General features: G+C 42.2%; 1 long non-coding RNA gene across 1 annotated transcript in view; it reads left to right on the top strand.

Annotated features, from left to right (window-relative positions):
- The first annotated feature begins 362 nt into the window (after nucleotides 1-362).
- Nucleotides 363-17,431, top strand: part of LOC140707396 (uncharacterized) — a 37,797-nt gene continuing 20,728 nt past the window's right edge. Inside the window, exon 1 of the long non-coding RNA XR_012087442.2 lies at nucleotides 363-588. This is a non-coding gene — a long non-coding RNA (uncharacterized LOC140707396). The remainder of the gene's footprint in view (nucleotides 589-17,431) is intronic.

The raw sequence follows: 17,431 nt of genomic DNA, 5'->3' as shown, positions 1-17,431 counted from the left end.
AATGAGTACCCAGCTTGCTGGGGGGGCAATGTGTAGCCTGTATAATTAAATTGTAAACCGCCCGGAGAGTGCTTGTAGCGCTATGGGGCGATATATAAGTCCAATAAATAAATAAATAAATAAATCTATGCATTTTTATTTATTTATAATTCACATTTATAATCTCCAAACTGTTCATATAGCTCTTGATGTCCAGTTCTTATTGTTGGAGTTTTACAACCTCACATGCTGTCTGTAGTAGGTGTGGCTGGAAAAGACCTTTCTGATATGTGATGACTAACCAGCACTAACCAATCATTCTTTCCCACTTCTGAATTCAAAGAGAACCCTCCCTCTCTGCTCACTGTCTTCTCTCTCTCAATTCTCAGTTGGTGTTCACTGTTAGTTGTTTGCTATCGATCTGCTCACAACTGTAAGTAATGAAGCTTTTTATTCTTTCTCCTACAAATGTCAGTTAAGGAGAAAGAGGTGGACTGTCTGGGGAACTTGAAGCTATAATTATAGCTCATGAATAGAGGGAAATGAAATCCAGCTCATTTTGACTGATTCACACAATCTTTTTGATCTTTCAAGAAGCAGCAAGATAAGGTAACTTCTGCAAATTAATTCTGAAATGGATTAACATATATTTCAAACTTCCATACTTTAACACCATGAAGCATTTGTATGCATGGAATTATTGATTTGTAATTCACCAGGCTTATGTATACTATCCTAAGAGAGCTATCCTGAAAATACTTATCTAAGTAGGATGTCCCCTGAGGTTTCTTACACTAAACAGTCTTCCTCCTGTGTACATCTCTTCAACAATTCTACACGTCTTTTAAGTATGCAGGTTAATGCATGAAATTAATAACCATTTAAACATAATTATTGACTATATGAAGAGGTTTGGGGACATATGTATCATTTTAAAAACATGGTAGCTGAGTTGACTTGAGAACACAGAATGATTTTTTTCCTTCTTCTGGCAAGTCTAGATAACAGAATGGAAAATGAGATAAAAGCAGACTGTGCTTGTATGTGCTTTTGTATGTGTTTACTACAGCTGTATCCTGGTATATAATTCATAGTGTGGAATCATAGTTGAATGATTTGGAGGTCTAAAACATGTATTTTCACAATGCCTTCATGTACATTAGTCTGTTTCTAGCTTTTACAGCGAATAATTCTAAGGTGTTGCTTATTTCTTATTTCAATTACAGTAATGACTTAGAAATGCCAGGCTGTTTATGAAACTTGTAGAGGATATTTATGTTTCTCTTTCCTAAACCATGCAAGCCTGTTCAAGCCAAGCATTCTTAAATGAACAATAAAAGATATGCCTCTGTTGTCAAAGAAAATAGATTAGTTGCATCCAGCTATCATCTTATAAATTGGAGACTCAGTGCCAGGCTAGATTTTTTGATAGAAGATTGATCTCCCATGATTTATTTTAAACTGGGAAGGCACCATTAGATAAAAGAACACTGATCTTGTTTGGAGATTCTAATGGGAACACAGCTACTTTATACCTTTTACTGAAGTCTAGTACATTCCTTCTGTAGTAATATTCTTCCACCACATGCACACATTTGGAAGAGATGCACATGGAGCAGTGAGGGAGGATAGAGATGCCCACTTAGCCAGCCACATCAGCCAAATCAACCCTGGTGATCAGTGGAGTGACATATGTTGTAGCAGGATTGTCCTAACATCCTGTAATACAGACTTGGGGTTCTGGTCAGCCATTTCCCTCCTAAAGGGCTCATCCCTTCTGCTTCATCTTTGCTGCTCCAGTCTTTGCAAGAAGTTCTTTCTATATTTCTGAAGTATTTTCTCTGAACATTTGCCACTCCCCCATCTAGTCCCCTTTCTTCACTTGGATTGTGTATGTGTTGTGTTGGGGGAAATCTCTGACCACCTCTACCTTCCTCTTCAACTTCTTCCTTCTTTCATTCTCTGAGAAGCAAGTGTAAATTGTTTAGGTCTGACCCTGCCATTTCCTAGAATATACAGTAAGTCCATCTCTCTATAGCCTAGGCAGGCCTTGCAGTAATAGCCTGGATCTTAGAACTCTTTTGTTGCCTTTTGACTTTATTTTTTCAGATTAGCACTTTTCTGAAGCAAATGGATTTTAATATCTTGCTATTTGTAGATTTGTTTACTAGCTTTGGAGTAATGCCAAACTGTTAAAAAAGTTTGGCCTGAATCAGACAAATATGTCTGGGGACTGAATAATAAAAAAGGAATGGTCAGATTTCGTTCTGGGGCAAAGTGAAACTTTTTTTTTTTCAAATTGATTTATATCTGCAGTACAAATTGAACTGGATGAGACAGAAGTTGGTTTTTACCTTTTTCCTTTTGTATTGTTTATTTTCCCTTCTTTTCAACCCTGCTTCCCCCTTCTTTTTAAAAGCAAACTAAAAATGCCTAGTGTACAAACTGCTGAGTGTGAGGTCTGAACAGACTGTAAAGATCGCCCATAATTTTAACTGAAAGCATAGAGGCGATTGAGGCAGTCCTTCCCATGTTTATGAAATCAGACTGCAGGAGAATCTTGCTCTTAAGTCCTGAAGACCAATCACCAGAGAAAGCAAACTAATTTACATGCTGGGAATAGTCATTCTGAGGAAGAAAATAAAATAAAATATCCCACATTCCACATCTTAGAGCAACAGTCACAAACTCCTTCCATCCCACTGCTCAGACACGGAAAACTGCAATCTCTTGAAGTTGGTTTTCCACTAACAAAATTAACCTACACTTTCATAAATACATAACGTGTAGCCTGCCCCCTGATTTTTTTAAAAAAAGTTCGCTGGAAATAAGCTTTTTGTGCTGAAGTAGATTTGGAACAGCCTGTGCTTTCACATATGGTACAGTATGTGCTATGAGTCAGAGTCACAACCTGATGGGCCAATAACGAAATCACTCTCAGCGCTTCGTTTGCAGTGAAGCCAAACATCTCACATTTTAATTATGTGTTGCTTGCACACTGACCAGTTTAAGAATGAGATCTGTAATAATAATCTATGCCACGGATAAGAGTTAAATATCTCCTTTTAAAATCTGTTTCCTGGGGAACTTTTCTGTATTATTATTTCTGAGATACTGTATCCTGCTAGGAGTCTGGGTAGATACCTTTAGGTGTGAAACAAATGTGAAGTCGCACTATTCCAAAAAGGAAGAAATCTCTTCTTGATGGAAAAATTATTTGGGACAGCTTATGGCCACAGGCTCCAAGGCTTTGTTCTAACCATGTGCAGACGCACCCCCCTCCCAACCAATCCCTATCTGAGTAAAAGACATAGAGGGCATCTCCTATCCTCTTTAGAAGACATTCCAATCAGTTCTGTAACTGGGGCTCCAGGCATTGCCTCTGCATTTCCAAATCTCTTTTTAAAAGTTCATGTTTTCAGGGACATGATGGTCCTTTAAAAATGACAAGAGGTAAGAAAGCCCAATTGACTACAGAGGTTGGTAGAAGAAGGTTGGCTTTCCTAGTCAGTTTATGGCACTAAGGCCAGCAGATAGTAATTAATATTTGCATGACCTTACTGTGAAAAAAGGAAAGGGAAACAGATTATATGTGTGTGTGTGGGTGTGTGAAAGACAGACCTTAAAGCCCCGACTGTATGACGCAATGCTCACACAACAATCATCTTTCCACCATCACACACAAACTCAATCCTAATACTGGGTAAAGATTTCAGTAAAGAGAACAAGGAAAAAATATTCCACAATGCAAAAAGCCTATCCAAAGACCAATGCTGTTTAGATATCTCTGAGAAATGTTACTAAAACAGCCTAGTCAGGTGATGAAGTATGGCTAAATTTCTCCTTTGGTCTGGAAACCCCTTTTTGCTTTGTAAGCCTATTATGGATGATGATTAGAGATGGGCATGAATTAAAATATCAATCACCAAATTCATTCAAAAACCACTGATTGATTGATTGATTGATTGATTGATTGATTGATTGATTGATTGATTGATTGATTGATTGATTGATTGGACTTATATACTGCCCCATAGCGCTACAAGCGCTCTCCGGGCAGAAAATGCCCCTAAGGAATATGAATCAATTTATTTTTAGCAATTTTTGATTCATTGATTTGTATGGCTATCAAATGCCCACCTCCAGGCACCTAAAGAAACCAAATTAGCAGGGAAGCTTTCAAGGGCTTCCTCTACAATCACTCCAGGTTTGGTGAAGATTGGGTTTCAGATGTCCAAGTTATATACCCACAAACAGGGCTCTCTCAGGAAAGTCCCCTCCCTACACATCTAGAGACACCAAAAATGACAGAGATGCTTCTACTGACTCTCCTCTACAGTTCCTTCAAGTTTTGTGAATACTGGGTTTCCCCAAGCCAGCTGCTAAAGGGCACTTTTCTGTGGGGATCCACTTTGTGGGTGTATAACCTGGATGTATGAAATCTAATCTTCATTAAACTTGGAGGGATTGTAGAGCAGGATCAGTAGAAGCTTTTCTCATTCTTGCTTTGGAAAGAAAGTAGCAGAAAGAAGTACATCCTTCCAGTTCAACATCCCTCCCATAGAAAAGCAGCTCACTGTGATTGAAAGCTGGAGTGATCCATCACAAAACCACATCCTGCCTTCTTCCCCCCTTCCTTTCCCTCTCAACATTTCCCTTGCATGGATAGGATGGAGAGAAATGAATAAGTTTTGGAGACACACTCTTTGTGTTGCTCTGTCCCCCCAAACCAAAAACTGAAAAAACATTCAAGAGTTTCCCAGGCTTGCATTTGGTTTGCTTGAGAAGTGCACTCCTTTGAATTGAAATACATCTCTAAAACACATTCAAGTTGGCACAGTTTGGTTCTGGGTCTAGGATCTGCCTCAATCTGAAGCCCACCACACCAAAGGAAATTAAAGCAGGTGAATAAAGCAAATTCCAAAGATATAAGAATTATGTCAAAACCATGAAGTAATGTTGCTTTAAAGCCTTCATTGCTCCCTAAAAATAGCTTCTTTGTGAGAGGATTCCATTCTTTGGCCCATTCCTAGGCATTCAATTTTTTTTTGGTTCCTTGGACTACAAATCCCACCATTCTCCTTTCTTGGAGTTCCAACTGACAGTCCTACACCTACACATCACCTAAATGTGCATCATTTGAAGAAATAGTCATATGGCTTCATGTGGGAAGGCTTCATGACTTCATGGCTTAGCATAGGAAGCTAGGGTGTAGCTAGGCCTGAAGCCTTCCAGACAAAGCTGTTCCTCCTGAATGTAGGCAATATATTATAGATATGCGGCTCAGCCAGGCAAGACGCTCATGGCTACGCAGCGGTGATTTTATCTTTATTTTATGTAATTTTATATGGTTTTTATAGCTTTTGTTTAGTTGAAGTTCCTATTCTACTTCTTGGCTGAAGGCATGATTTTAACCTTGGTAAAAGTAAACACAGAGATAATGACCACTGGAGCTGCCGAGAGATATTAGAAATACCTCTGTACGACAAAATTACACAACTGCAGCCTTGGGAAGAAAACAGAAGAAAATAACACCGCTATTGTGGACAGTAAGCACCTGCTTGAATTAAGTCTGCAAGAAAAACATTTACTTTGTTTAAGAAAAGCCATCTGCCTTCGGGGGTTGTTTGACATACAGCAGGGGCTGATCCGCTGACTCCGTCAATCTACAATTGACTCACAGTGAGTAAAAGTCCTCCAAGGAACGGGTGGAACAACCTGCCCTTTAATGGTTTATGTTTGAGTGTTTACCGGAGCTAAGAAGTGTTTTTATACAGCTACTACTGACCGTAACTGTGAAACCCACATTCTTCTCCCTTTGAGTGGTAGTTTGCACCTGCAGAAGTAGAAGGGGACACTAAATAAGCTTAATTGGTGGAGTATAACTATGGTCACTACTAGGACCAAAAAACCTATGGCAAGTTAAAAAAGGCTCCCCAAAAGCGAAATCAGAAATCTATAGCAGACTTCTGTGTGGTCTCAGATCAACGTGAACATGTACCCTCCTATAATCAAAGGCCGCTGAGGGAATTTACATCAAGTACCCCACTTACTACGGACAATGTAGGCATAAGTAATGGAGAGACATACCAGGGGGCTGCAGTTGGAACTCCGCACTCCGGAGGAGAAATCGGCAATTGGTCTCTGGACCCAGAACTCCTAGAGAAGGCTCTCTCTGCCTCTATGGAATCATTCTATAAATACTTAAATCTATCAACACCTGGGCCTAAGGAGAACCATATGGAAGGATCAGTAGGCCCCCAAGATCCTCAAGGGCCCGAGAGTGAACAAACTAGGATTATTTACACCCAACTACGTGATCAGTGTCTCCTCTCAGCTAAATCCAACCAGACAATTTTCAATAATCTGCATGATCTAAAGAAAGAAATCGCGGATACTAAAGCAATACTACAATGCATTGCTGACATGATAAAGTTGGGGATTTTAAAAGCAGCACCCCCCTCAAACCCTCAGAATACTGAACAGAGAGGTCTTCAGGCAAAAAAGGAGCTGGGTACAAAAGATCAAACACACAAAGATAACTCCCTAGCCTTTAAAGGTCAGAGTTACCCACAGTTATCAGAAAAAGCAACTCAGGACCGAATGCCCATCTCTGGGAAGACCCCAAAGGCCTGGGCTGATCCATATGAGCGAAATGAGGACACAGAGGACACAGAGGGACCTGACCTAACATCCTCTAATCTAGAGCTAATAACCATAGACGAATGGTGGGGAAACACCCCAGAAGAACCCTATCCCCAGCATCCACTTGCTGTGACAACATGCAAGGAAAATATACAGATTAAAAAACCCCAATGGTCAGCAACCTCAGACAGTGAAGGGTCCACCCCTGCTGAAAGCCCATCACTCAAACCTGTGAACCACATCACCATCTACAACTGGCCACTAAGAAAACCAAATGGCACCTCGGCCTCCAACTCAGAAGTATTGCGGACAATAACAGAAATTCTGGGCAAGGATTGGGATGCTCAAATGAACACAAAATGTTACTGCATCTATCCCAGCAAGCCCGGGCAACTAAGAGGCAGGGTGCACTTGATCTTCGCCAATAGTGAACAGGCCCATCATTTTTGGAGCCTGTTGTACAAGTTTGAAAAAATAGCAGTATCATTCAAATGGGGAATACATACAACTTACTCAAATATCAACCTAAGACCGATCACAAAATTGGACACCTACAAACTAACAAATACATCCAGAGAAATTCAGGTTCCAGAACAAAGAGATGGCCCCACAGCCGCTTCCATAAGGAAGATAACAGCCGAAAATCCTAGCTATGGCCTGTACAGAGATAGGGCTGAAGCTTCCACCATTTACAACAGATCACCTTCCAAAACCAAATCAGATGGCAGAGGAAAGGAAATGCAGATCAATGTTGCAACCTTCCCAAACAATATCCCAATTAACAAGCCTCGTGATCTTACAAGCAAAATCAAAAACCAGAGTAATCAGGTGAAAATCCTCGCAAGGCCAAGGCATCTTTCAAAAGGTATTACATCCTCCAGAAAAAATAGAATATACCATCCATACAAAGAGAAGTTACATCCAGCCTGCTCGATGGGAACTATTTCCGACTCCACCTCCGAGTGGCATATGGGCAATAGATATGCCCCTTTAGTAGCTTATCCCCAGAACTGACTATTGGAAGGCAAAAAATATAAACATCTTAAGAAGCCTTTGTCCAGGAATATTGCATGGGGGGAAAACAAACAAAAAGTCCAACTCCACAAAGATACCACAGTTCCAAACACAACAATGACTACCTACCTGGGTAGAGCTGAAAGATATCCCTTTAGCAGAGAGACACAAAGAAATCAAAACAACAAAGACTGGGCCTGTAAAGATTATCCTTTTCCCACACCAGTTGCTCCCCTCACCTACAGAGGATGTCAGTCATCAGTTGTATCCCTGCCTGCTCTGGAGAAGCTAACGTTATACAAGGAAGGGAACCCCATTAAAATGCTCTCTGCCACAAAAGGGGAAATGACCCCAAAGGCAGAACAACTGAACATTCAGGAGCGAAATGAGGCACCAGACACTCAAGAATCGCGGTGTGCTCCAGAAAGCAACCAAACATCTGCATCTAAAATTGAACTTTTATCATGGAATGTGGCAGGTTGGACCAGATGTATCTCCCAAACCCACGATACTCCTTTCTTTCGTAGCAAATATGACATCATTCTTTTGCAAGAAACTTGGTCTGACAAAGATATAATTCTAGATGGTTTCAACTCTTTCATGGTAAAGGCAATCCCAGGGCGCGGACCGGGGAGACTGAAGGGGGGACTGAGCATCCTGGTATCAACGGCTCTGAAAGTGAAATCTACGATGAAACCCCCCCTGAGACAGCTGGCCATGGCAGTAGTACTTACAGGAAGTATGAAAACCCTATTGATTATTAACATATACTTACCTCCCACATCCAGAAAAGCTGAAACAGAAGGAAACTGGACAGACCTTGAAAACTATGTAAGAGAGCTTATCATGGAACATCCGGATGCTTTGGTCCTGACTGGTGGGGATCTAAACGCCCGTATGGGACCAGATGATGACTATCTGGGAACCAAATTTAAGATGATAGCCAACATAAGAAATGATAATGTGGGGACCCTGAATCAGGAGAGGGCATCTAAGGACCAACATGCAAATTATGCCGGGGCCTGTCTGTACAAATTTGCCTACAGACTGGGCCTCTCAGTTTTAAATGGCACAATCACAGGTGATACTCCAGGAAAATATACATTTATGGCAGCAACTAAAGCTAGTACAATTGACTACATCCTGGTGTGCAGGGGGCTCCTTTCCATGGTCAAAACTCTCCAAGTACTTCCTTACATGGAGGGGGATCATTTCCCCCTACATCTAAGTTTCCACCTAAACATCAGAAATTTAGACACAGAACCAAGATATCATACTGAAATTACAGCACTAGAAAGAGTGGGTTGCCGAGTAAGATGGTCACCTAAACTGGCACAAAATTTAAAACAACTTTTAATTTCGAAAAATCTGATTGATGCCCTTAATCCAGTAGGAAGCCAGACAGTCCACTGGAATCCCATAGATAAATATGAAATTCTCCTACAACAATTACAGCCACATCTCGTCCATTCATATAGCAGAAACCTTCAGAATTCATATAACCGATCCAAACCTTGGTTCAACCAAAGCTGTAAGGCAGCAAAACAACTAGTTAATCAGACATACCAGGAATACCTGAGAGCAGAAGACCATGTCAAAAAAGAGGCCCTCCTAAAACTACTGGTACATAAGAAAGAATACAAACAGCAGATACATCACAGTAAAAGAGAACACATGAGAGAACTATGGAGGAAGGTGATTGAAGCAGCAAAAGCCAAAAATCCATCCCTTTTCTGGAAACTAATCTCAGGCAGACTATCAGAGCCCAAACACCCATTATCCTCTTGTATTCCACCAGATAAATGGGTATCCCACTTTACAAGTATGTATGAGGATGTCATTGTACCCCCTTCTCCAGTAATGCTTGGAAGCACTCCCAAATGGCCCCCGGTGACCCCAGGTGAAATAATAGCTCATATAGATCAGTTAAAAAATGGAAAAGCCCCAGGCCTTGATGGCATCCCACCAGAACTCCTAAAAGAAAACAAGACATGGTGGGGCTCCTTTCTAGCACCTCTCTTCACTCATATTAATGACACAGGCCAAATCCCAATATCATGGAAAACGGCCACAGTGGTCCCATTTTATAAGAAAGGGAAAAGGGAAGATCCAGCCAACTACAGACCAATAAGTTTGCTGAATATTATAAGCAAACTATATGCAAGGCACCTCCTAGACAAACTCCTGGAGTGGCTCGAAGTAGAAAATATCATTGGGGCAGAACAAGCAGGCTTTCAGCCAGGGAGATCCACAATAGAACAATGCCTAATTATACAGCATCTTATAGAGAAATACTCAGCCAAAGGAGTAACATCACTCTATGCCGCCTTCGTGGACTTTAAATCAGCATTCGATTCTATATCGAGAACACACCTCTGGGACAATCTATCAAATTCATCTATAGACAAAAGACTTCTATATCTAATCAGGGCCCTACATGAAGAAACATACCTGAGAGTCAGGTGCAGCAGACAGGGACACCTCACGGAATCTGTGCAAACGCACAGAGGTGTTAGGCAAGGCTGCCTACTGGCACCAGCATTATTCATATTTTACATAAACGACTTATCAAGCTGGCTTAACACCGCCGATCTCCATTCACCTAAACTTACAGATAGAACAGTGCCAGCCTTACTCTATGCTGATGATACAGTAATTCTATCCAGAACCCCCATAGGGCTGAGGAGGGCACTTAAGAAGCTTGCCTCATACTGTGAATATAAATCATTAACGATTAACTATCAGAAGACCAAGATAGTCGCCTTTGGACAGAGACCCAAGAGTAGGTCATGGCAAATAAATGGACACAGTATCGAGCAGGTGAACAGCTTCAAATATCTGGGGGTAGTATTACAGGCCTCAGGATCTAGGCTTCAGCATAGTAAATTTGTGGCTGATCAGGGAGAAAGATCGGCAAATAGTATAGTAAAATTCCATCTCTCCCAAGGAGGGTCCTTCATACCAGCAGCCCTCAAATTGTATAGAGCAAAGGCATTAGCCCAGCTGCTGTACGGCTCATTCATGGGGCCACCCAGTTCTCACTTCGCACCACAAGAAATAGTCCAATCCAAATTCTTAAGAACTATACTCCAGGTCCCAAGATGCGTGTCAAATGCAAGGATAAGGCTAGAAACAGGATGCCTTAAAGTAGAAGCCTGGATTAGAATTCAATCTATATATATGTGGCTAAAGGGACAGTTAAATCCAAAAGGCCTATTTTCCTTGTTATTTAAAGATAACTATCAATCTAAGTGGGCTAAATCGGTCCAGGGCTACTTGGGGAAAATTGGCCTCTCACCTCAGGCACTTATATCCTCTGGAATAGAGCAGGCAAAACAAATAGTTAAACAAAGAATAGAGGACAATGAATACCAAACAGACCTTTCTAGCATCCAAAATATGGCAGCAAGGACTTACATCAAAAATTGTATGGTACCGGCCAAATACTTAACATCTTTGGAAATTAAAGGAACTAGAAGAGCCTTTACTCTGGCAAGGTGTTTGGCCCTCCCCTCTGCTGTACTAGAAGGGAAGTATAAAAATACCCCTTTTGCTGAAAGGTTATGCTCCTGCCACCTGAGGGAGATCGAGACCATACAGCACATGTTCTTCACCTGCCCATTGTATGAAGCAGTGCGAAAAGAGACTATAACCCCCTTAATAGATAGATTGCCAGGACGTTCGGAGGGAAATAGGCTAGAGTTCCTTCTCTCAGATGTTGATGTCCAGATCACCTGTCGGGTTGCGAGGTTCTGTGTAGCAATTCTTCGATTGCGGAAGTTAAATACCAATTAGATTGCCGTTCCCAGTTGTATGTATGCCAACATGTTCTAATGGAATACTGAAAGTTAGAAATTTTAAGGTTTTATAAGGTTTTATACTTATGTGACTGGTCTAAGGACTGTAAATAAACTATTGATTGATATCATCTTCAATATCATCATCACTGAACTACAGAGATGGAATTAACTTACAATTTGGGATTTTTAAAAGACAAAGTAGTTAACAGATCCCTTAAACTGGAATGTACTGATTGAATCCTAATTACACTAACTATGTGCGGCACCCAGACCTCTCGAGATCACCCAACCTTGGTTTAACTGGCTTGAGAAACCTAGTGATGTTTATGGGTGTACTCAACAAGTTAATCAGTATGTATCACTGGGGGAAAATCCATTCTGGCCTGAAGTATAAAACAGCCTGAATTTGGTGAGCTGTGTCTAGCTCAGAAAATAGATCTGCTATCAAAGAAATATCCTGATAGAATGATAGGCTCCAGGAAATGACTGTCATTGTTCACAGATTTTATGAGTGATTTGTTGGGAGGATGGTTTAAATGAAAAACAGGTTTAAGCTATGGAATACTGAACTTTAGTGCTGTATATTTTACTGTTTTCATATGCACTTAGGGTTTGGAATAAGTCCTTTTAAAAAATAAATCAAAATGATAGTAAATTTATTGAGAAATGAAGCCTTGGTTTCATGTAACTGGTGCTGTATTTGCATCTCTGTAACTTCACCAGTTTTAGCAGTTATTTCTGATTTACATTGGAATAAAATGAAACAGTGCCAAAATCCATGAACTCTAGATATGGGTCTTTTAAATTTGGAGTTCACACTGTTCCTTGCAAACATAATAGAGGGAGGCAGCTGCCACATCAAATTAATTATAGCCATCTCCATCTGTGTGACTTATCATTAATTCTATACCATTAGAGAGGCATTGTGGGAGAAAGGATATTCCACTATCCATGTATAAGCAATATTAAGTATTTAGATATAGAATGCCAACAAAAGAGCAGGAATAAAACTAGAAGCCTAACAGGGAAAGTTTCCAAATTTGTACAGAGCATTCTGTGAACATATCTTTTGATCAAGGACTTTTTAAAGGTGGACAAAAAAACGAGACCCTTCACACAACAAGCAAAATCCTGTTGAGTAAATTTTGCCTGCACAAGGTGTTGAGAATTTTGATTATAACATGTATTCTCATAAGATCAGCAGAGTAAGGGGATATTGATTAGCAGAGATACTTACGACACTATGCCACTAAGAGAGTAAAACCAACAACTTAGTCTATTTACATATATACATAGAGAACGGACATTCCTCTGGCAGCATGACATGACATGAAGCAACACACACAGCATAGGAAAAAGTGATCTGACAGCAGATAAAAATGTTCATTTTACACATGACCTATGTACAGTTCTATGACCAATCAGAAAATATATTATTTCATTTTCTGTTACACCAAGTTTCATCATGTACACAGCTGTACAACATTAAGTCTTAATCCTTGATACCCACAGCTGAATACAATCAGTACAGTGACTCAGGTAAAATCAGCCATTTTACATTTAACTATTCAACATTAATTATTAATACATTTTCATATCAAAATCTCAACACAAGACTGGTAACTCCATGTAGCATTCACTCTTATTATGTTAAGTAGTTATGAATATTCATGTTGCTGGATAATGTTGCTGGGAGGCGGAGCCAAGAGAAATGTAATAAAGAGGCGGAGTCAGAGAGTGAAAGCAGTTGGTAAGAGTCAGTAAGAGTCAGGAGTCAGCGTGAGAGAGTGGAGAAGGAGATAGAGTGTGGTATTTGGGAGATCTGAGGTGATTAGAGTGAAAAGTGAAAAAGAACTATAATGACAAAGAGAAGGTTGAGATTAATGATAATAGAAGTTACCTATGATTAATATTCAGATATCTGTATTCAATAAAAATGTTTTTTTTAAAAGACAGTGAAGTTTGGACTTGCATCTTCATCCTTCCATAATTAATGTTGATTTAGTGATTAACTGGTGGCAGCGGGGTGAAAAGTAGTAGTAGTTTGCCTTCGTGTGCTCTGTGTTTGGAAGGCCAGGCAAGGGGCACACGGGCAAACGCCACACTCCACCAATAGAGGAAAATTACTGGTAATTAAAGAATTACTGCTTCAGTCCTGGAGGCCATCCAGTTTGCCCACAAAGAGAATGACTAAGCACAAGTTGTTGAAGAATCAGCTAAGCCTGGAATGTCATCATACTTATGCATATTAATCAAGAGGATTTTGTCCAACTTGTATGGTGTCTATTTATTCGTAGCAGGGACACACAAATTTCTAGCAGTCAAGGGTCTCCTGCCTTGGCACCCTTCAGACCCATCAAGGGCTGCACTTCTCAGCTGTCACCACCATGTCCTCAGGCTTGCTGTTGTGTTGACAGTGGTGGTGCACACAAGTGTGTGCGCACACAGAGAAAAACCCCACATGTGGAGGCACAGCTTTTCCATTAAAACTAGCTACATTTCCACATGGAAACATGATTCCAACAAATGGTTTTGCTGGTATTTCTTCAATCGTTTATTATAAATAGGTACAGCCTGTGACATTGTCTTTAACCATTGCAGTGGTGAATGGTCAGTGCACAGAGTAAAATGTCTTCCCCAGATGTAAGGCTTGGCCTTCTGGATCGCGTAGACTATGGCCAGACACTCCTTCTCCACGGTTGCCAAATGTCTCTCACCTTTCTGGAGTTTCCTACTCAGGTAGGACACTGGATGCTGGTCACCATTCTCATCCTCCTGGCAAAGAACTGCTCCTACCCCGCTGTTAGACGCATCGGTGTAGATGATGAACTCCCGGTCGAAGTCTGGAGCACGCAGCACTGGATAGTTGATTAGCGCCTGCTTCAACCTCTGGAACGCCTCCTCACAGTCGCTGGTCCACGGGATGCGGTCATCAGCCTTCTTCCTCGTCAGATCGGTCAGCGGAGCCGCAATCTCGCTAAACCTCGGGATGAACTTTCTGTAGTAGCCCACCAACCCAAGAAATGATTTGACTTTTTTCTTGGTGTTGGGTCTGGGCCAATCACGAACTGCTTCTATTTTGGCCTCCAGGGGTTTTATCACTCCTCCCCCTACCATGTGACCCAAGTATTTTATTTCTGGGCTACCCAGCTGACACTTGCTGGCCTTTACTGTTAGCCCTGCTGCACTTAACCTCTGCAGCACTAACTCCAGGTGTTTCAGGTGATCTTCCCAGGTATTACTGAAGATCCCTATGTCGTCAATGTAGGCCACAGTAAAGTCACTGAGCCCTGCCAAGGTCTGGTCCATCAGCCTTTGGAATGTGGCTGGTGCATTTCTGAGACCAAAGCTCAGGACTCGAAACTCATAGAGACCAAAAGGGCTGCAAAAGGCGGTCTTTTCTTGATCCCTGGGATCAATTCTTAATTGCCAATATCCCTTTACCAGGTCCAATGATGAGATGAACCGACAACCCCCTATGGTTTCAATCAGGTTGTCTAGCCTGGGCATTGGGTAGGCATCAGGAGTGGTTACGCGGTTTAATTTCCTGTAATCAACACAAAACCTAATGCTCCCATCAGGCTTGTCCACAAGGACTATCGGAGAGGACCAAGGACTAGAAGAGGGGACGATTATGTTCTCCCTAAGCATCTCGTCCAGCTCCTTCCGCACCTTGTCCCTATAGGGTCCCGTTACTCGGTATGGGGATACTGCCTGCGGGGGTGCATCCCCTGTGTGGATCCGATGCATCACTCCCTTCACTATCCCCGGCTTGTTGGAAAACACCTGTTGATATTTAATGAGCAGCATTTTTAGTTCTTGCCGCTGGTCTTGGGTGAGTGCAGGACTGATCTTTACCTCCTCTGGGTTGTATTTTACTTCCCCTCTACCCTCCCAGAAGGGTAATTCAGCTTCCTCACTCTCAGCTGCTTTTATCGCAAATAAAACCCTCTGTTCCCCTCTGTAGTAGGGTTTTAGGGCATTCACATGAACCACCCTCCTTGCTTGGTTCTCCTCCTGCTCTATAAGGTAGTTCAGGTCTGACATCTTGGAAATGACCCTATATGGTCCTGCCCATTTGAGCTGCAGTTTGTTCTCTCTGCAGGGCCTAAGCCAAAGCACTTCCTCCCCTGGGTCAAAGTGCCTCTCTCTAGCTTTGTGGTCATACCATGTTTTCTGTCTGACCTTCTGAGCTTGCAGGTTTTCTGCTGCCAGTTCTAGGTTTCTCTTTAGGTCATTCATCAAGGTGTCTATGTATGTCACAACATCTTGTGGGTCATCCTGGGTGATCTGCTCCCAATTTTGTTTGATCAAATCAAGGGGCCCTTTCACCCTTCTCCCAAATAAAAGTTCAAACGGACTGAACCCGGTACTGGCTTGTGGCACTGATCGATAAGCAAACAAAAGGGATTGCAGCTTCTGGTCCCAATTGTTTGGATTCTCTGCCAAGTAAGCCCTAATCATGCGCATTAGAGTCCCATTGAACTTCTCAGTTAACCCATTACTTTCAGGGTGATAGGCAGTGGTTTCCTTGTGCTTAATTCCACAGATTTGCCATAAGCGTTTCATGAGCTTCGATGTGAACGATGCGCCCAAATCTGTGATTATTTCTGAGGCAAATCCCATCCTGGACATATACCCCACCAAGGCATCTGCCACTGTGTTAGTTTCAATGTTAGTTAAGGGAATGGCTTCAGGGTACCTCGTGGCATGGTCCACAATGGTGAGAATGAACCTGTTCCCCCTCTTTGTGGCCTTGGGCAAAGGTCCCACAATATCCACCCCTATGCATTTGAACGGAGTGTCAATCACAGGCAAAGGGCACAACTTTGCTTTGGTCCTGTCGCGGCTATTCCCCTGCCTTTGACACACATCACATTGTTTACAGAACTCCCTGATCTGCTTCCCTATGTCAGGCCAGTAAAAATTCTGTGTGATTCTCTGCTGTGTTTTGTTCACCCCTAAGTGCGCAGCAAACATGTCAGAGTGCCCCCTTTGTAGGATCATGGGGCGATACTTTTCAGGTACCACTAGCTGACTTCGGATCCCATCTCCCCCTTTTGAGATATTCCTCAGGGTCTCTCTATACAAAATCCCCTTTTTCTCTAGAAATCTCACTGGGGTTTCAGGTGTTAGCTGGGCGTCAGTCACCTGTTCAAAACACTTTTGGAGAGTGGCGTCTGCCTTTTGCTCTTGTCCAAATCTGCTGTCTGTGGTTAAGGTTTCCACCACAGCTTCTGAACTCCCCCCACCTGCTTCCGTCTCGGGCTCATCATTACCCCCCTGAACTGTCCCCGTGGTGGCTTGTGAACGTGTAATCACCAGCACCCGTTTCACATGTTCAGCCAGGTCATTTCCCACGAGCACGGCTGCTGGCAGAGTCGATGAAACCGCTAGCCGCCAAACTCCCCTCCAGCCTTGAAAGTTCACAGGTACCTCCGCTACTGGCAGTGAGATCACCTGCCCCTCAATCCCTGCCACCTTCATGCTCTCATTTGGGATTACATATTCCCTAGGAATAATATCTGGATGGCACAGGGTCACCTGAGAACAAGTGTCCCGCAGCCCCCGATACTGATGGCCAAGTATTCCTACGTCCACCCCTGCTGTTTCAAACAACTGAGAATCTGTTCTCACCAGTAGGCAGCGCCTGACCTCTACAAGAGGACCATTTTCCTCAGCCTGATCAGCCGATGTAGCTGTTCCAGATTGAGTAGCCATGGCAACAGGCTCCCTCAGTGACAATGAGCCTTGCTCTTTCTGGACACAGAACACAGCTTTTGGCTTGGTTCCACTCGAATCCTGAGGCACAATTCCTTTTAGCTGCTTTAATTTCTCACACTCTGAGATTAGATGGCCCTTTCCCTGACAGAAATAACATTTTCTGCTATATTTTGAGTCTTTCTCATCTTGTTTTGGTTTTCCCTCCAAAATCTGAGGTCTTGGTTTCATGCCTGAGGGCTTCCCTTCACCATGGGCCCCTCCCCCTTGCT

The sequence above is a fragment of the Pogona vitticeps genome, chromosome 1 (genome assembly GCF_051106095.1).
Source record: "Pogona vitticeps strain Pit_001003342236 chromosome 1, PviZW2.1, whole genome shotgun sequence".
Classification (NCBI taxonomy): Eukaryota; Metazoa; Chordata; class Lepidosauria; order Squamata; family Agamidae; genus Pogona; species Pogona vitticeps.
The sequence above is the reverse complement of the archived record's forward strand: the minus strand, read 5'-3'. Positions and strand labels throughout refer to the sequence as shown.